Here is a 21,173-nt window from a genome sequence, read left to right as displayed (position 1 = left end):
CTAAACTTGGTTAAATATTGAGTTTTTAAAGAAATTCGGGGCTATATCTCTGACACCAATGCGAATCTTCTTCTGACCTCTGAAGCAAACTTGTAGATAAGGACATGAATAAAATATTTAGAGATATAATGAACTCGAAACCCTGCATTTATTGCCTCAAATTTCAAAATCTTTGCAAAAATTCCAAAATTTTTATACATTTCGCACCGTATCTCCAAAACCGTTAATTTTTTCTGAATTTGGGAAAAATATTCCCTGGAATGTAATACACAACTTTTCAGAACATGTCATTGTTGTAAAATGCCTCTATGCCGTTGTTTTCAGTACATTTTTCAACGACGATTTAATAAAAAATGTCAATAATGTAGTGAAATCCGAAATGCGAGAATAAACTGTTGGTGTAAACTGTGTTGTAAAAGATATGATTCAAAATGCCGCTGAAACAACATGAAGTAAGCATTTAAGAGTTTCAGAATGTTCTAAAGAATTGTTGAGAACTTTATTTGGAAGATTTTTGCAAAAGGTTACTTGGTTCACTCCCAATAGTTTAGCCGATACTGACCAGAATTTCAGCAATTATGTAAAATTTTCTATATTTTATAGATTTTGATGCCCTAGATGGAGTTTTTCTTATGTGGTTTTTTCAAAAGATAAGTTCTACTAGTTCAGGGCTACAATATTACTAAAGACAGCAAATCCAAATTTCTATTCGTTTCTGAGATAAAGGCCCGATAAATGCAAAAAAGTGTAGATTTAGCCCGGTTTAGATGAGGCCATAAAATCCGAACTGGATCTGACAGGACAAAACCCTACTAGGGTTTTTGTAGTCTAAATATGTACTTTCAAAAAATGCATGCTAGAAGTTGTTTGCATTTTCAGTGTTGCATAGTGAAATCAACAATTGGAGCATTGAACGAAGTAGTAAGCACTGATGAATCTGCACAGCAATGTAATCACTCTAGCCCGATTATCTTGCTAGCAACGCTGGACATTAAGAATACCTTAATAGCATGCGGTGGATCGATGTACTTGATGCTTTGGACAAAATCTTCAACATTCCAAAGTATTTAAAAATTATAATAGGCAACTACCTCAGAAACCGTATATTGACATACGACATAAATCAGGGTACTGAAACGATGAAAATTACCTCAGGAGCGGCACAAGGATCGATACTGAGACCAGATCTATGGAACGCCACGTATGACGAACTCCTAAAAATAGAGATGCCAGAAAACACCTTCTTGGTGGGTTATGCCGATGATATTGCAGCTGTGATTGAAGCAAGAAATACCGAAGAAGCGCAACGGAAGATGCGACAGATTATGATCCGCGCAAAGAGTTGGCTGGACTCTCACAGCCTAGAATTGGCGATGCAAAAAACCGAAATTATACTCACGAGGAGACATATGCCTACAGAGATCAATATGCATATTGGTGACTTAACAATTCCCACCAAGCCTTTTCTCAAATACTTAGGAATGAGGCTGGACACAAAGCTGACCTACGCCAAAAAGATTGAGTATTCAACAACAAAGGCGGCGAAAATAACAGCTCAAATGAGTAGGTTGATGGCAAACACTGGTGGTCCCCTACCGAGCAGAAGGAAACTACTCATGGAGGTGATACACAGCATACTCCTTTATGGATGTGAAATGTGGGCACCGACGCTGGAAACGCAGTCCCGAGCAAAAAAAATAGAAGGTGTACAAAAAACTGCTGCACCCCGAGTTACATCAGCATACCATATCAGCAGAAGTCACTCTGGTAATAGCTGGAATGATCCCTATCGATCTGCAGGCAATGAAGCGAAGAAATGCTTTTACGGCAAGATTGCAAAATGTATCCCAAGCAGACGAAACAATGGATATATGTATGGCAACTCCGGTGGACGAACGGAACGAAGGGAAGAAGACACACACAAGCTGATCCCTGACCTGCAAGTTTGGTGTAACAGAAAGCATGGCGAGGTAAATTGCTACCTAACACAGATGCTCTCGGGACAAGGTTACCTCCGAAACTACCTGTACCGCATGGGGAAATTGCGGAACACCGCACTGCATCTACGAGGAGGAAGAAGAGTTTAACGACGCAGAGCATACTTTCCTCAAGTGTGAACGATGGGCTACTAACCGAGAAGTACTACAATCAGAGGTAGGAGAGCTGACTATTGAAAATATTGTCCCCAAAATGCTGCAGGATGAAAGAAGTTGGGAAGCAATAAAGGTCTTCGCGGAAAAGGTGTACGAGAAAAGAAAAAAGATCTTGAAACGAGTTCTTAAAAAGCAAATGCGAGGCATGGGCGCAGGTAAAATGTAGACGAAGTGGTGCACGAACACCAATTAGGGGATCCACTTCGAAGTAATGCGGAAGCGGTTCCGAGTTGGTGTTAATCCGTGGGATGAAACGGGGGTGGGTTTTTAGCCGGTATAACACTCGAGGCTGGCAAACGACGATTGTGACGACATCGCCAGATGCGTGAAGCATTTTCCCATCCCGACCCGTAAAAAATATTATTATTAATATTATTATTTTTATTTTTATTTTTATTATTATTATTATTATTATTATTATTATTATTTTAATTATTATTATTATTATTATTATTATTATTATTATTATTATTATTATTTTTATTATTATTATTATTATTATTATTATTATTATTATTTTAATTATTATTATTATTATTATTATTATTATTATTATTATTATTATTATTATTATTATTATTATTATTATTATTATTTTAATTATTATTATTATTTTAATTATTATTATTATTTTTATTATTATTGTTATTATTATTATTATTGTTATTATTATTATTATTATTATTATTATTATTATTATTATTTTTATTATTATTATTATTATTATTATTATTATTATTATTATTATTATTATTATCATTATTATTATTATTATTATTATTATTATTATTATTATTATTATTATTATTATCATTATTATTATTATTATTATTATTATTATTATTATTATTATTATTATTATTATTATTATTATTATTATTATTATTATTATTATTATTATTATTATTATCATTATTATTATTATTATTATTATTATTATTATTATTATTATTATTATTATTATTATTATTATTATTTTTATTATTATTATTAGTATTATTATTATTATTATTATTATCATTATTATTATTATTATTATTATTATTATTATTATTATTATTATTATTATTATTATTATTATTATTATTCCATTCATTCCTGTCGAAAGTCGAGAAGTCATCACCCTAATATGTATAGCCTTTCGCAGTCCTTACCAAACTTAAAATTTGCTAATACTTCAATTTTTTCACATTTTAGTTAGTCTTTCCTCCCAACCAATTTCTTTCTATTTTCCTTGGTAAAATTTTACACTACATTTTATTTTTTTCTTTTTTTCAGGAAATTCTTCGATGCAATTTCATGTTGAACTCTAAGGTAAAGACTGTCTTATTTATTATATAGAAATAACTTAAACTGCATGTTTATATTCTTAAAATCCCATGGCATTGTTAAACTTCCATAAAGTTCACTATGTTCCTATTTATTCCCTCTGAATTTTCTTGTTCCGTTTTCGCTAAATTTAATTCGAAAAATAATCTTAAATTGTGGAATATTAATTCACAGAATATCCTTTTTCTGTCAGGCCTTTCATTCGCCATTCAAGACTTTGAATTAAAGTAAAAAGGACAATTCATAGAAGCCCAACAAGGCAAAAATAACTCTACATACTTGAAAAAATCCTAAATGATTTCAACTACATCCTATAAAGCAGAGATGAACCTGTGCATAGCTGCCATAAAGTAAGGGGTGAAGCAACATCTCCCGGCAGGCACACAACACATGACAACAACTACAAACACCGACCTCTTGGAGCAATATAATAAGCAACAAACTGTTGCTTCCAAAAAAAATTCTTTTCTTTTGGTCTTTTTTCGCCTTTTACAATTTGAGAGCATCAAAGAGAGAATGAGTGGCAAACCTTTTGTAAAAACAAATTCCTTTTTATTTTTGAAAAGTAAAATTTTCCCAGAAACTTTCATTACCAGGAATATCCTTAAACCCGGCAAAACATTCCCTTTTTAATGTCAAGTTTCACGTGGGAGCCATTCAGCATTCAAAACGGATAATAAAGGTTCTTTTACGGTCGGTCAGCTGCTTATCGGCAATTACAAGGCCCGTGCTTACCTTTGCGTAGGTGTCACATAAAATCTCTTTATGTATCTCATTCATTGATAAAATGCCTTCCAGAGAGGAAACACATTGCATTGGTGAGATAGAGAAAAAGCTTAATGTCCCACTCGTTTTTCGCCGTTCCTCACGCCTCCTCACGTCTTTTGGTATTTTGGAAAAAGAGAGCCACAATAACAAAAGTCATATGTTTTATGTTGATTTTTCTTCTGTCTTTCATTTGTTTTGTTTCTGTTTTCATTCCTCTTCTTTCTACTTTTGGATACTTTTGCTTTCATTTTTCCAAGAGGATTCCTATACACACGAACACACATTACACGCGCAACACACGTCATACCACAATAACAACAATAATTCTACCCACTTTTCCCACACATATGGACTGCTTAATGACTATCCCCCTGTTGTGTCAAAAAACACTCAAATCTAGAAAAGAAGAGAAGTAAACCCCACTACTACCAACCAACCTGCCACTCATCAAGAAAAGCGCAAACGTCAAAGTGTGTGTAGGTGTTTTGTATATATATTTCACTTAACGGTTTCATTATCGGCGATTCCTGATTGAGTTTTTCTTTCATAAGTATGTGGGGGAGAGAGAGTATATTTGTATGCGTAAGTGATATAGTCTAACAGAGAAATGGAGACGAAAATTTACATTACCAACTGGAGGAGGTTATTGAGTGTAGAGAGGGAAACGAAACGGATTTGATTTCATGTAAAGAACGTTAAGGAAATTGTCATACACAGAGTATAAATTGTTTATGTAAATGATATACACACATATGTATATACATACATATGTATTAACATGCCATTATGTCCAAAACATCTGTTCGGTGTAAATGTTGAACTACAATGCTGGCATTGAAATACAAGGGTTAACATCTCTCTGAGCGTGGATTTTTTAAACAATTATTTTTCCATGACCACCCTCAGAGCAACTAAGCGTGGATTTTTTTAAACATATATTTTTCCATGACCACCCTCAGAGCAACTAAGCGTGGATTTTTTAAACAAATATTTTTCCATGACCACCCTCAAAGCAACTAAGCGTGGATTTTTTAAACAAATGTTTTTCCATGACCACCCTCAAAGCAACTAAGCGTGGATTTTTTAAACAAATATTTTTCCATGACCACCCTCAAAGCAACTAAGCGTGGATTTTTTAAACAAATATTTTTCCATGACCACCCTCAAAGCAACTAAGCGTGGATTTTTTAAACAAATCTTTTTCCATGACCAACCTCATAGCCACTAAACGTGGATTTTTTAAACAAATATTTTTCCATGACCGCCCTCAGAGCAACTAAGCGTGGATTTTTTTTAAACAAATATTTTTCCATGACCACCCTCAGAGCAACTAAGCGTGGATTTTTAAAGAATTTTTTTCCATGACCTTCGAAAGCACTACCGAAGCGTGGATTTTTAAAGAAATATTTTTCCATGAACTTCGAAGACACTACCGAAGCGTGGATTTTTAAAGAAATATTTTTCCATGACCTTCGAAGGCACTACCGAAGCGTGGATTTTTAAAGAAATATTTTTCCATGACCTTCGAAGGCGCTACCGAAGCGTGGATTTTTAAAGAAATATTTTTCCATGACCTTCGAAGGCACTACCGAAGCGTGGATTTTTAAAGAAATATTTTTCCATGACCTTCGAAGGCACTACCGAAGTGTGGATTTTTAAAGAAATATTTTTCCATGACCTTCGAAGGCACTACCGAAGTGTGGATTTTTAAAGAAATATTTTTCCATGACCTTCGAAGGCACTACCGAAGTGTGGATTTTTAAAGAAATATTTTTCCATGACCTTCGAAGGCACTACCGAAGTGTGGATTTTTAAAGAAATATTTTTCCATGACCTTCGAAGGCACTACCGAAGTGTGGATTTTTAAAGAAATATTTTTCCATGACCTTCGAAGCCTCCACCGAAGCGTGGATTTTTTAAACAAATATTTTTCCATGACCTCGAAGCCTCCACCGAAGCGTGGATTTTTTAAACAAATATTTTTCCATGACCTCGAATCCTCCACCGAAGCGTGGACTTTTTAAACAAATATTTTTCCATGACCTCGAAGCCTCCACCGAAGCGTGGACTTTTTAAACAAATATTTTTCCATGGCCTCGAAGCCTCCACCGAAGCGTGAATTTTTTAAACAAATATTTTTCCATGACCTCGAAGCCTCCACCGAAGCGTGGATTTTTTAAACAAATATTTTTCCATGACCTCGAAGCCTCCACCGAAGCGTGGACTTTTTAAACAAATATTTTTCCATGACCTCGAAGCCTCCACCGAAGCGTGGATTTTTTAAACAAATATTTTTCCATGACCTCGAAGCCTCCACCGAAGCGTGGATTTTTTAAACAAATATTTTTCCATGACCTCGAAGCCTCCACCGAAGCGTGGATTTTTTAAACAAATATTTTTCCATGACCTCGAAGCCTCCACCGTAGCCTGGATTTTTTAAACAAATATTTTTCCATGACCTCGAAGCCTCCACCGAAGCGTGGATTTTTTAAACAAATATTTTTCCATGACCTAGAAGCCTCCACCGAAGCGTGGACTCTTTAAACAAATATTTTTCCATGACCTCGAAGCTTCCACCGAAGAGTGGATTTTTTAAACAAATATTTTTCCATGACCTCGAAGCCTCCACCGAAGCGTGGATTTTTTAAACAAATATTTTTCCATGACCTCGAAGCCTCCACCGAAGGCTGGATTTTTTAAACAAATATTTTTCCATGACCTCGAAGCCTTCACCGAAGCGTGGATTTTTTAAACAAATATTTTCCATGACCTCGAAGCCTCCACCGAAGCGTGGATTTTTTAAACAAATATTTTTCCATGACCTCGAAGCCTCCACCGAAGCGTGGATTTTTTAAACAAATATTATCCATGACCTCGAAGCCTCCACCGAAGCGTGGACTTTTAAACAAATATTTTTCCATGACCTCGAAGCCTCCACCGAAGCGTGGACTTTTTAAACAAATATTTTTCCCTGACCTCGAAGCCTCCACCGAAGCGTGGACTTTTTAAACAAATATTTTTCCCTGACCTCGAAGCCTCCACCGAAACGTGGACTTTTAAAACAAATTCAAATTTTTTAACAAAATATTTTTCCATGACAACCCTCAGAGCAACTAAGCGTGGATTTTTTAAACATTCGGATACACCAATTAAGCGATGGATATTTAAAAAAAATAGTTTCCATGACCTTCGGAGACACCAACTAAGCGTGTATATTTTTAAAACTTGTTTCCATGACCTTCGGATACACCAACTAAGCGTGGATATAAAAAAAATAGTTTCCATGACCTTCGGAGACACCAACTAAGCGTGTATATTTTTAAAACTTGTTTCCATGACCTTCAGATACACCAACTAAGCGTGGATATAAAAAAAATAGTTTCCATGACCTTCGGAGACACCAAATAAGGGCGAATATTAAAAAAAAATAGTTTCCATGACCTTCGCAGACACCAACTAAGCATGGATATTTAAAAAAAAAATCTTTCCATGACCTTTGGAGACACCAACTAAGCGTGGATATTTTAAAAAATTTGTTTCTATGACCTTCAGACCAACCAAGCTAAAATATTCTACGGAGGACATTCTACAGGCATTCTATTGGCTTATTGAGGTCTTCAATAGACAGAAGATTTTCTAAAGAACCTTCTAAGGATATTCAATGAAAAGAGGGCATTTTTAGGGCTTCCATAGGTAGGGACCATCTACATGTCTTTTATAGGTAGAAGATATTCTACAGGTTTCTATATGTAGAAGACATTCTACAGGTCTTCTATAGGTCTATAGAGCTTTTACAGATAGAAACCCTTCTATAGTTGGAAGATCTTCTATATGTCTTCTACAGATAAAATACCTTGTATAGGGTTTCTAACGATAGAAGAACTTCTATAGGTATTCTTCATATAGAAGATCTTCTATAGGACTTCTACAGCTAGAAGGCTTTCTAAGTGTCTTCTACAGATATACCGGTCTTCTACAGCCAGAAGACCTTATATAGGTCTACTACAGCCAGAAGACCTTATATAGGTCTTCAACAGATATAAGATCTTCTATAGGTCTTATACAGATAGAAGACCTTTTAGAGGGGTTCTACAGATAGAAAACCTTACATAGGTCTTTTGTAAATAGAAAACCTTACATCGGACTTCTGCAAATAAAAGACCTTCTATAACTCTTCTACAGATAGAAGACCTTCTAGAGGATAGGTGACCTTCTACAGATATTCTATAGGTTGGAGATCTACGGATAGGATACCTTCTATAGGTGTTTTATAGGTGGAACATCCTCTACAGGTCTTATAAAAGTAAAAGATCTTCTATAGGTACACACAGAAAAAAATGGCATTTCTAACATATGTCCCAAGCATATTTTGCAGTAAACATATATATTTGTTTGCAAGCAGTCCCAAGCATAACATATGTTTGGGTCCTGCAAACAAATATATGTTTGGGTGCAAACAAATACAAACCCAAAAGCCACAAAAAACGAACACATGAGAACACTGAGAGCAAGGGAGCGTAAATGTCAATGTGAAACACATTGAAATGTATGCTCACTTGTTCTCAGCAAGCGCTCACTGGCTATTTCTAACATGTAAACACATTTATAAATGGTATTGTTTTTTATTGAAGGGCATAGAAAAAAGCAAAGCAACATAGACACATAGGTACATACAAAATTCCAAGGAAATAAATAACACACTTTAATAAAAGAAAAACTGAATAAAATAAATTATAAAAAGTCGCACTTTAAAAAGGAAAAAATTATATAGAAACATTGTTGAACGCTTCTTCTTAGTTGTGAAATAAAACACATTTTCTTCAAAGTTGAAATCGTCAGCGGGAAATCGGCATCTGGAATTAAATGATTATATAATGTAATAAATAGGTACATCCATATTTCAAATATACATATTTATGTATGTATATGAAAAATGTATTGGTGTAATTACCAATCAAATAAAATATTTCCTCACAGGCAACTGTGATGATGTTTTTCAACTTACAGAACTCGATGGGTTTTACCCAGCAAAAATCCTCATTACATACCTCCTTTCCCACCCATTAGTTTAACAAGGGCATGTCGCGCGAAATATCTGGTTATTTTGTTACCACTGAAATAAGTAGATACTGAGTAAATTCTGAGTACTTATTTCATTGGTTACAAAATAACCAGATATTTCGCGCGACATGCCATGTTAAACTAATGGGTGGGAAAGGAGGTTTGTAATGAGGATTTGATACGTGCTGATAGTTGTTTGCAAATATTTTTGTTCTGATGTTTTTTGGAAAAGCCGAAAAGTGAGCGTGATTCTCATTTATTTGAGAATACTAGACACTTAAAGAGTTCGGTTTTTCGGTAAAAAAGGCATCATTTCAAAAAGCTGAGAAACCAATTGATAATTCCCTTCGCCACACACTAGTCGAAACCATTGATCTAGCGGCGCGAAAGTCAAAAAATCAAAGTATAACATTGCGAAATGTTTTCCATTGTACCGACTACAGACACTCTGCTGACTAAAACTTTGTTTTTACTTTTTTTGTTGTTGTAAATATTCACTCAGTTATTCACTGTGAAGTGCAAAAAATTTTGATGCATCAGATTTTAACAAAATTGTTGATAAAAACCTGATGTCATATTTGTTTAATTGTTAAATAAATTCGTAATAAAACTAAGCAAGGTTTATTTTTTATTGATAGGGGAGGGTGTAAGTTAAATTTAAAAAAGAATGTTTGGGGCCTGAAGTTACATAGTTATGTACCAATAAATTTTCAAAAATTATTATTTTTTTGTGGTTTCAGTCCAATATACTTTTGTTGAATGGAGCGTAACTACCAAGGACCCTTGAGGTTCAGTCCAATTTTTTTACTAATTAAATTGGACTTCCTAGATTCCGAATAACCACAATTTAGCTGCAAATAGCTGCAAATCTTGCTGATAAATGGTCTTGAAATATAGCTTAAATCCTCAAAATACCCAAAATCTGTCGGTACAGCTATATGGGGGCTATATCAAAATGTAGACCAATGTGCACAATTTTTGGTAGAGAAGATGTATAACCATAGAGAACCTCCTATGCCAAAATTCAGCTTATTTGGTCTGAAAATGTAGACAAAATCCTAACAATACCGAATATTGGGAGGTACCGTTATATTGGGACAATATCAAAACGTAGACCTATGTCTACAATGTTTGGTGGATAATGTTTGTGTCCACTGGGAACCCCAAATACCAAATTACACCTAATTTGGCCGGAAAATGTAGCTTTAAACCCAGAAAATACTGAAAATCGGGAGGAACCTTAAAAGGGGCCTATACCCACACGTGGACCTATGTCCACAATTTTCCGTGGAAAGGTTTAGTGATCACTAGAAACCCTAAGTACCAAATTACAACTAATTTGGAAGAAAATGGTGGCTTAAATCCTCAAAATAACGAATATCAGGAGGCACCGTTATATGGTGGCCATACCAACATATTAGCCGATGTTGTTCATATTTAGTACATTATTACCCACGGACACAGACTGAGTTTCAGAAGATATCTCCATTCGTTTCCAAGTTAATAATTTCGCGCCGCTAGATCAGTGATTTCGACCACTGTGCGCCGGCATGAAATCATGATATTGGTAGCGATCAGTAAAATTTTGCAGCACTGTCAGTTCGTTTTGAAAAACATTACTCTCTGTAATAAAGGGTAATAAATGAAGTTAAGCCATTGGGGGAATACTCCAGCTTAAACAATCAAATGAGATTGAATCTTCAACAATATACAAAACAAACATTTCCATTGACCTTTTTGGTTCAATTATAAAATGTATTGGACATTTATTTAATTTACTAAAGAGCACAATTTCTTTAAGAAAAGACGAAACACTGATTTATTCACTCACTTTACCGTCTTTACTCAACGATGTTCTCAAGAACACTGATGAAAACAGACCAACATAATTAATACCATTTTTTTCCTCTTCGCTTGCTACGTTGTTTAGCAACAACAAAGCACGAAACACACGTGTTTTACGCATTACACCATACGCACATCTCTTTATTATAAACCAGCATTCCGCAGCTGTGAGAGCCCTGTTGTTACTCTCTTTAACAAAAATACTCTCCATCCATAAAAACTATGTTCTAACATAAAATGAAATGAGATATGTTACAAAATGTTGCAAACATATATTTCTTTGGACACAAACAAATTATGTTTGGATCCAAACATATATTTGTTTGCAATCAGTCCCAAACAAATATTTGTTTGGATCGAAACATATATTTTTCTGCGTGTATTCTGTAGGTTCAAGATCTTCTATAGATAGAACACATTCAACAGGTCTTCTATATATAGAAATCCTTCTACAGATAGGAGACCTACTACATGTCTTCTATGGGTGGAACACCATCTACAGTTTTTCTATTGAGAGAATACCTTCCACAGAAAGTGGAACATCTACAGGTCTTATATAGGTAGAAGATCTTCTAAAGGTTGGAGACTTCAATAAATAGAGCACATTCTACATGTCTTCTATAGGTAGAAGAACTTCTACAGGTCTCCTATAATTAGAACACCTTCTACAGGTCATTTTAAGGTCTTCTATAGACATAGTAAAGTCTGTAGGTCTTCTATAGATAAAAAACTTTTTTGGAAAAGGTATTCTAGAAGATAGAAGACCTTAACAGGTCTTCTATAAATAGAACACCTTCAGGTCCTTTTATGGCCTGTTATAGGTCTTCAATAAACAGGCGATCTTATACATGTTTATACTCTCAGCCTTTAGGCTACACTTTGATACGAAAAATGTCTGTCTGTCTGGCTTGTGCGCACGATAACTCTCGAACAGTTCAACCAATTCGAACCAAATTTTGGGTATCGTAATATTTTGTCCAAACATAGTTTAAGTTCGAAAATGGGCCATATCGGTCCACTCCTTCTGGTACCTCCCCCACAAAAGTTCAACATTTTTCTGTAAAATGGTCTGAACGATAACTCTCGAAGGGAGCAATCGATTTGGAAACTTTGCACATCGTATTATTCCTTCCAGATATAGATCTGGTTCGAATATGAACTATATCTGTCCACTCTTTCGGGTACCGCCCACACAAAATTCGGATAAAGTGAAGTTTAAGAACTCCTCACGGATAGTTTTGAAATTTTTTTCAGTAATTTTTTTTTGTGGCTCGCTTTACGACGGTGCAATTTTTTGCCGGAGTAAATCAATAATTCCTGAGATATTGGCCTAAAAGCTCCAAGAAACCCTGACGGCACCAACCAAAATGGCAAATCCGCAAGATAATCCTCGCAGGGAGTTTTTGATTGATGCAGGCTTAGCGCATCATATTATTTCATCCAGTCCAGCATGGGATTAAAATATAGACTATATCGGTCCACTCCTTCGTGTACCTCCCACACAAAATTCGGATAAAGTGAAGTTTAGGAGCTCCTCTCGCATCGTTTTGACTCTTTTTCAGTAGATTGTTGGAGCGGCCTCCTTTACAATGGTACATTTTGTTCCGGAGTAAGTCAATACTTCCTAAGATAATGGCCCAAAAGCTTCAAAACCCTGTCGGACATGTGCAAGATAACTCTAAAACTTTTTCAAAAATTTCTTTCAAACTTTAATATTTTGAAACCTTTATGAGGAAGTTTGGTTGCCAAAAATGTTTGGTATATATCAATGATTTGGTATAAGCCCACGTTACGGTACCCACAGATTTTAAACCAAACTCGTGATATAAAATCAATATATTTTATATACGGCATAATTATTATGTTTGGTTTGGTTTTGTTGTTTTTTTTTTCATGGTCAGTGGCTGAGGGTATTTCTCCGTCAGCACAGCTGACTGATACGTACTTACTTGTTTCTATAGATAGAACACCTTTCAAAGATGTTCTGCAGGTCTTCAAAAGAACAAAAGAAAAGAACTTCCTAGATTGGTTACATGTAGAAGGTGGAAGATTTTCTACAGGTCTTATATAGGTAGAAGATCTTATAGATAGGGGACCTTCTACAGGTCTTCCATTGGTAGATCTTCTACAGATCTTCTGCAGGCAGAATACCTTCTATAGGTAAAAAAAAACTCTTACAAGCCTTTGGTAGGTAGGAAACACTCTATTGAACTTATGTAGACAGAAGATCTTCCACATGTCTCGTTATAGGCCTTCTGTAGATACTTTCTACTTCTCTAAATAGAAGACCTTCTAGAATACCTTTTATGGGTTTTCTGTGGATAGAATATCTTCTGTTGATAGAATACCTTCTATAAGCTGCCGTAGGCAGAAGACCTTAAAAAGGCCTTCGAAAGGTCGTCAATAGATAGAAGATCTTTTTCAGGTCTTCTATGGATAGAAAACCTTTTACAGGCCTTCTATGGATAAAACACCTTCCAGATGTCTTCTATGGATAGAAGACCTTGTAAAGGTCTTCTTCAAATTGAATAGCGCAATGTCATACACGTAGTGCAAACGACTTCCGAAAAAACGCACAAATGCACAGGTCGGGATCTTACCTTTGGAGTTTATACATACGATTTTCGATTAGCAAATGATGTTTACCCACCAACCTTTTCATTGCCGATTTCATTATGTTTGCAATAAAAACAACAGAAACAACAACAACAGAAAGCGATAACAATTGTTGATGTTGTTTTTTCTTTAGTTATTATTTTTTTCTTTCTGCTTTGGGTAATGTTTTGAGTTGAAATTGTTTTTCTCACTGAGTAAAATGTTCTCAGCTCTCACGAAAGTTTCCCATTGGCGTCACAACAATGGGTAGGCAGACAACATGTGTTTTGCATGACCATCAACAACAGGCAATCATTAAACTGAGGGATATGGAGGACAATTTGAATTCCGGGATGTTTGCCTTAAGCTTCTTCTTTAAAGACGTGTGTGTTTGTGTTGTGCAGGATATGTATTGCCAGCGTTAAACACATTGGGATTTTCCGCTTTACACACTTTCACACACACACATTTAGTTGATATCCTAATAGGAATTTGAATGTTTTTGTATTGTGCCTCTTTTGAGGAGCAAGCGATTCTCACTCATTATATACTCTCTCTCACTTGTGGTGGCATAACGGTACAACGACAACAAAATTCATGTGTGTGGTGGACTCACACACACTCCGTCACATGAAATCTCTGCTGCGCTACTGTTACCGTGACTGCCTGCTGCCTGTCGTACAACAACACTGCCATCGTCATTCTTCGTGTTATACTACACGGCGTTCTTCGTCGTCAGCCGTCGCCGTATGTTGTTCTTCTTTTCCGTCTTCTGTTCTGCGGTGTGTCTGCGGTGCTGTGTTGTTCTCGTTGCCGTTTGAGTTAATTTTATAAAAATTTTCGTAACACAACAATACGGTTTCATTCGAGTACGGAACTCTTTTCGAGACGTGACGCGCAAAATTTCACAAAAAAAGAAGAAATTATTATTAAAAATAAATAAACACAGCCATCCATCCATACAGCAGCCGCCGTACACTCTCATTTATACGCCGCATCACCTTTCGAGCGCGACATAAGGCTGCCGCCTCCTTCTCCTCCGTATCCATCGAATGACGAAGAATGCCAAGCGAATAAATTTTGTTTCGTTTTTTTGTAGTTTTTTGATTTTTCTTATTTTGTTTTCGGGTGTCTGTGAATCTTTAGAAAAGAAACGCGTGCAGTTTTAAAAATATACCAACCGACGATCCGAAAACACTCGCTGAAACGGTAAACTACGGCCGGCCACACTCGGGGCAACCTGAAGGAAAAACAAAAATAATTTTCTAAATTTGTGTTAATTATTTTTACAAAAATTCAAATGAAGTTAGACTTTTTTGCTCTAATCAAATGCCATCAACAAACAAAACCCTTTATCGGGTAAAAAGAGAGAGGAGGGTCATAAATCCCCCCCACCACAATATCATCGACGGCGGCGGCAAACAACAATAGCTCGTCGTAATTGTTTGTTTGGACTAAAAATAACAGAAAAAAATTAAAAATAATTATTGCTTATTTTTAAATCACAAAAATAAAGAAGGAAAAAAATAAATAAAATCTATGCGAATTAAAAATAAATCCAAACAAAACAAAATATTTAAAAATAACAACAACAACAAATTTTGTGTTGAATTGTTATGAATTATTTTTGGCGATTTTTTCCTCAACTTTCGTTTGTGGTATGCAATAAAAATAAAAAAATATTTCACAAAAAAATAAATTATCAACAAAACAATAAAACAAAATAAACAAATGTGCCCAACATTAATGATATAATAATAATAATATTAAATCAAGAAAAACAAAAAATTTATTAAACATAACAATGTGGTGATGACTTGAAAAGTTGAAAACAATTTTTGTTCAAAACTATTTTTTTAAAGTTTCTTTAAGAAACAAAATTTTAACAAATAAAAAAAAATAATTTAAATTTTAAAATAAATCTAAAGCATTTATAAGCAGAAATAAAATAAAATCAACAACAATTGTTTGTGTTTAAAACATATCATCATAATTTACAACAACAAAAAATCCACTGGATTATATCTACAAAACAATAAAAAGTTTTAAAAGAGAATTTTAAAAATGTAAGTTTAAAATAAAATGATTATTTTATATAGTGTTGAAAAGAACAATCCCGATAAAATAAATTTCAAACAAGTTTAGACAATGTGTACACTTTTTTGTGTGAATGAAAAGAATTTTTTAAAATCAAAAATATCGATTTAAAATGCAGCGCTTTTAATACATTTTTTTAAGGGAAAAAGTAAAAAAAAGTAATTGATATTAAACAAAAAAAAAAAAAAAATAAATTAATTAATTAATAAATTTGAAGAAAGTATTCCAAATGTGAGAAGTCTCCCTTGTAAACTACCGACTGGGATGTTTGTGGAGGCAATAAAAAATAACCAAACAACTCTGTTTAAAAAAATTGCATAAAATATGAACCGGACGGTGCAGTTATAAGTTTTTATGGCACGACCAAATTATAGCCATAACGATTTCAAAAATATTCCTGCACTTGAGTACAAGAGCATGGGCCTATGTAGGCAAACATGTTCAACCTACAAAAATTCCAAATTGTTATTTATGGCAAAATCGTCTTAAATCAGTGAAAAAATCACCAGATAGCTGAAGGGAAACACGAATAACTGCTGTGATGAATTTAAATGTCCCATAGACAGATGCGATACCAGTGATGCGAATAAAATTTATTAAAGAAGTTTTCGGATTTGTTTTAGGGGAAAATTGGTGCCCTTAAGGGTTTAAGGATTTTTGGTATTCCGGTATCTTTGTACCATCCAAAATATGACCCTATATACATATAGAATTCACCGAATTAAGTTTTTTTCTGCAATTTCGATCAAAAAATGTGCTCGAAACACATAAAACCGGACGGTACTGTTGTATGCGATTTTTTTTAATCTTAAAAAAAATTGTATGTAAATGTAAATATACCTCAAAAAATCGTACGGTATCGTTATATGGCAGTTATAATTAATTGCTGACCTACCCCCAGTTGATAAAATAAAATTTAAAATGTCGAAAATCGGACGATACCGTTTTATGGGTTCATAAATTTTATGCCCCTACAGAAAACTAAACTCCAAATTTCTGAAAGATGGGTTCCATATAAAAGGATGCCGATATAACCAACTGATATAGAAAATACAAACATCTTAGAAGATATTGCAAGCTTTATCTTGATTTCAGGAGACAGACGGACGAAAAGGCGGAAATCGTTAAATTGTCTTAGAATTCTATGTTGATCAAGAATATATATCATTTATAGGGTCTCCGACGAATATTTCGATGTGTTACAAACGGAATGACAAAGTTTATACACAATATTTTTATAGTTAGTCCAAACTTAGTTTAAGTTCGAAGATGTTTCATATCATTCATTGGTCCATACTTTGCACATCGAAATATATCTGCGAGATATAGATCATAAATCGAATATTGACTATATCGGTCCACTTCTTCGGGCACCTGCCGCACAAAATCTCTTTGATTTTTCTTGTGACAACTTGTATTCGCTGCCCCCATTAGGACGGTACAAGTTTTTTTCATGGGCAATATTGTACATCAGAAGAAAATGACCCGAAAGGTATAAAAACCCTATGGCTGGGGCACACGAAAACTCTCAAGCGAATAAACCCATTTGGACTTCGCACAGTGGTTCTGAATCGTTTTTAACTTTTGAACGGATAGAGATATTTTTTGTTTAGTCAACAGTTAACATAATCAGCTTTCCGATGCATTAAAAAGCATTTGAATTCGATTTAATAGTTGCAGAGGAATTCAAGGCCAAAGTTAAAAATTTGAGTTTTTTGATATCTTGCATCATAATATGAGTGTTTTTGAGTTTTTCATATATTCTAACTATTTAAAAAATGTCAAACACCAATAAACAAACCATAAAGTAAAAAATAAAAAAAAAAAGTTTTTTGGGAAAAAAATTTCAAAAAATTTTATTAAAAAAAAATTTTTCTTAAAAAATTTAATTTTGTTTGTTTTGTTGTTCATATAACTCTTATAAAAACTCATATATTATAAAATGTACATTTATGTAAAAAAGCTATAATTTTTATGGGAAACGGTATAGAAAAAACACACATTTTTACCCATGCAATTTCAAAAAATTGAAAAATTGTTAAACGGACGGTACGTGACGCGTATAAAAGTATATATAGAATACAAGAGGACACTTTCTGGCATAATTCTGTGTAAACGGAAGTTTGTTTCAAGCTGTTCCCTAAAAGTTCTAGTCCATTAAACTTAAAATTTCTCTAAAATTTAGTACCTGATGAAAAATAAAATAGCTCACTTCGTGTAAACGCCAAAGTAATTTATTGAAACGGTTCTTAAAGACAAATACAACCTACCTAACAAAAAATGATGAACACAATATCTATTAAAGTTTCTGAGAATTAACTATTTATTTCTTTCTCCAGAAATTTCTTGTTTTATTTTCTTTCTCCAAAATTGCGAAAAAATTATAATCTTTTTTCTTTAGGAGCACGCCATGGAAGCCTTCCAATATTTTGACCTAATTTTTGGTTTCCTTATTTTCAATATGTTTACTATCGAATCCCATATAGGAATTAACAATCGGTGACGAAACAAATGGGGTTTTGGCCAGGAAAATCGATTTGTGAACCACTGTGCTTCGTAATATTTTATCCAAACTTAGTTTAAATTCGGAAATGGATCATATCGGGTACCTCCCCAATAAAAGTTCAAAACTTTTCGCTAAAATGGTGTGCACGATAACTCGCGATGGCAGTAACCGATTTGGTCCATTCTTTACCCATCAAAATATTTCTGCGAATCATATATAAGGTTCGAATATGGACTATATCGGCCCACTCCTTAGGGTACCTTCCCAACAAAAGTTCAAAATTTTTGTTTAAGTGCAGTTTAAGGTCTGTCTATCCAAAATGGTCTATGCCGATGCATTCCTTCAGGTACCTCCTACGCAACACGTTTGAGCTTTAATCCAAATATATTTTTTTTATACGACCAAAAAGGGCCACAAAATATTAATATTTCGCTCAAACATAATTCAAGTACGAAGATGGACGCTATCGGACTACTCCTTCCGACACTTCCCTTACATAAGTTCACAGTTTTATTATATAAAATCAAAGTTTACTTCGATGATTGTTATGAAATTTTCATTTTCATTGCGTTCTGACGCTCCCTGACACAATGACCCAAAAGCACAAACAAATCTTCCGGCAACCAACTTAAATCACATGATAAGTATTCGACTATAACAGCCCAGAAGGGACAAGGGAGACTTACTTATATCAATGAGTGTATCCCAATCATCCAGCATGCCAGGCGGGTGTACATACATATACATATACGCTATAACCAATAAGTCACAAAATTAGATCCAGTTCCAAGACGGACTGTGTCGGTCCATTCTTGCAAGGCAACTCTGCAAAAATTAAAAGATAAGTGAAGTGTTAATAGCGGATAGTCGTTGTGATCATTATTACAACTTTATATAGTTTTTTTGATAGGGGATATCCACTACTTTCTGAGATATATGTATGTCCCGAAATGTCTGAGTATTTGTTATCTAACACTAATGTTTTTTTGTGGTCTTACTATTTGTTCATATTTCTGAGTATTAAATAATAATGTCTACTGAAATTCTAAACACATTCGGCCAATATTATAGCAACGGTTCAATATTGGTTAAGCATCTCATCTGATATTATAGATGTGACGTAAAACTCGGGTATTTTCGCATATTTTTGTGGGGTTATTTGCATTTTGTTATAGTGTTGTCTGTTATCTGCCATTCCACACTTAAAAAGTTTCACTTGTCGTACACATTTCCACGCATTTGGTGTAAAACGCAAGCAATTCAAAAAAATCGACTTTTTAGTAATTTTTAACTCTTGATGAAAAATTTAAATACGCCATAAAAATTTAATCAAAAATGTTACATTCATTTAACTTCGTGGAGTTGTTAAGAATGTAGTAAGAGTATTTTCTCAATCAAAAACCAAGGGATTGTCATGTAAAAACACGCCTATATTACCCTTCAAAGTTTTCGGCATGTTTAAAAGAAGGCACGATTGCAGGAAAGCCATTCGGGTTAAAGAAAAAAAAATTATTTTTTTAATAAATTCCAAAAATCTCCCAAAAATATCATTTTCATATAAAATTTTAAGTTTTTTTTTGCAAAAAAAAAAAATCTCGGCGCTAAATGGGTTAAATGATGCATAGATTCTGAACTTAACTGTATGTGGGGTCTAACGTACGTTTTAAACCCCATACCATCAAACGAGAGTCGTGTAGTTTAATGAAACCCTAAATTACAGTTAATGACTTTGTTACCAGCTGTTTACTTCCAAAGTTCTTAAAGTGGCGTCCAACGTGAAAACATAAATAATATAAGTTTATATAATTTTATTTTCATCGCCTACAGTTCTGTGAATTCAAATTTCTTAGTCCAAGCCTTTCTTAGCTTTAGCTTCATTCCTTCAAGTGGCGGGCAATGTAAGAACTTAGACATAAATAAAAGTTGTGTCCCCGGAATAAAATGTTTTTACAATTTTTACCACATTTGCACATTTTGCGTTCCCTTGCACCAAAACACAGCACATTTTATATGGGAGTCGTTCGCCGCTTTTACGATTTTGTAAAATTTTTGCCATTTAATAAAGTACGGGAACAAGTAAAATGTAAACTCTTGGGTACGCCAATATCTTGATTTTGGTCGCCCAATAAACTCTGATTCAAATTGCTTCGTCCAAGGCTTTTTTTACCTCCTTAGTCTCAAAGTAAGTGCTTCACTTCACTTCAAGTGGCACCAGGGTGTAAAAGCCAGCATCTAAAAACATTAGCATTAGCTGTACACTTCAACTGCTACACAATATTGACACTCAGGGCTAAATAAGCAACCAACCGCATATTTATTATTGTACATATTTGCTTATTTCGTTTTTTACACCTAATCTTTTTTTGTTAGGCATAATCGACAACCACGCTACATATTTAGCAGTTGGCTGACCATTCGTCGCAGCGAATAAGCAACCGAGGGTGTTTTTGTGATTAGAGTTGCCAACGTAGTAATAAAAAAGGTGACATTTGATGTCAAAATGCCTCCATCATACTAATTATTTAATTATATCGTGATTTTGAATGCATTACACTGGTAACCCTGATCTCAAAAACAATTGTTTGCTGAAAACCTGGCTAAGCCGTTGAAACTTTGTTGCTTATTCTCTTTTCTGATATGTGTTGGTCATGTGTGCTGCAAAATATGAGTATGCGTGTCCGATGCTGTTTTAATATAGCAACAATATCAAATAGCATCAGAATCGCTAGCAATATTTTTGTGAAATTTGTTGCTACATGTTGCCGTTGTTCATTGTTGCTAAACATATTTCGAAGAAATTTTAGCAGGCAGAGCTGCAA

The 21,173-nt window shown here is 34.2% G+C and overlaps 1 protein-coding gene across 25 annotated transcripts in view; it reads left to right on the top strand.

Annotated features, from left to right (window-relative positions):
• The window catches only part of Mef2 (myocyte enhancer factor 2), a 337,726-nt gene that overhangs the window by 246,157 nt on the left and 70,396 nt on the right, over positions 1–21,173 (top strand). For 18 of the 25 annotated variants that reach the window (XM_073988144.1, XM_073988141.1, XM_073988128.1 and 15 more), the window contains one exon: positions 3,432–3,467. The gene's annotated coding sequence lies outside the window, so the exon portion shown is untranslated. Of the gene's footprint in view, positions 1–3,431; positions 3,468–14,470; positions 15,818–21,173 lie in introns of those variants that run through there. The other 7 variants (XM_073988142.1, XM_073988137.1, XM_073988134.1 and 4 more) reach the window with 1 other exon arrangement.

This window comes from Musca autumnalis, unplaced genomic scaffold (assembly GCF_047663935.1).
Source record: "Musca autumnalis isolate F117 unplaced genomic scaffold, ASM4766393v1 scaffold_5, whole genome shotgun sequence".
NCBI classification, from domain to species: Eukaryota; Metazoa; Arthropoda; class Insecta; order Diptera; family Muscidae; genus Musca; species Musca autumnalis.
This window is presented reverse-complemented; position numbering and strand designations above follow the sequence as displayed.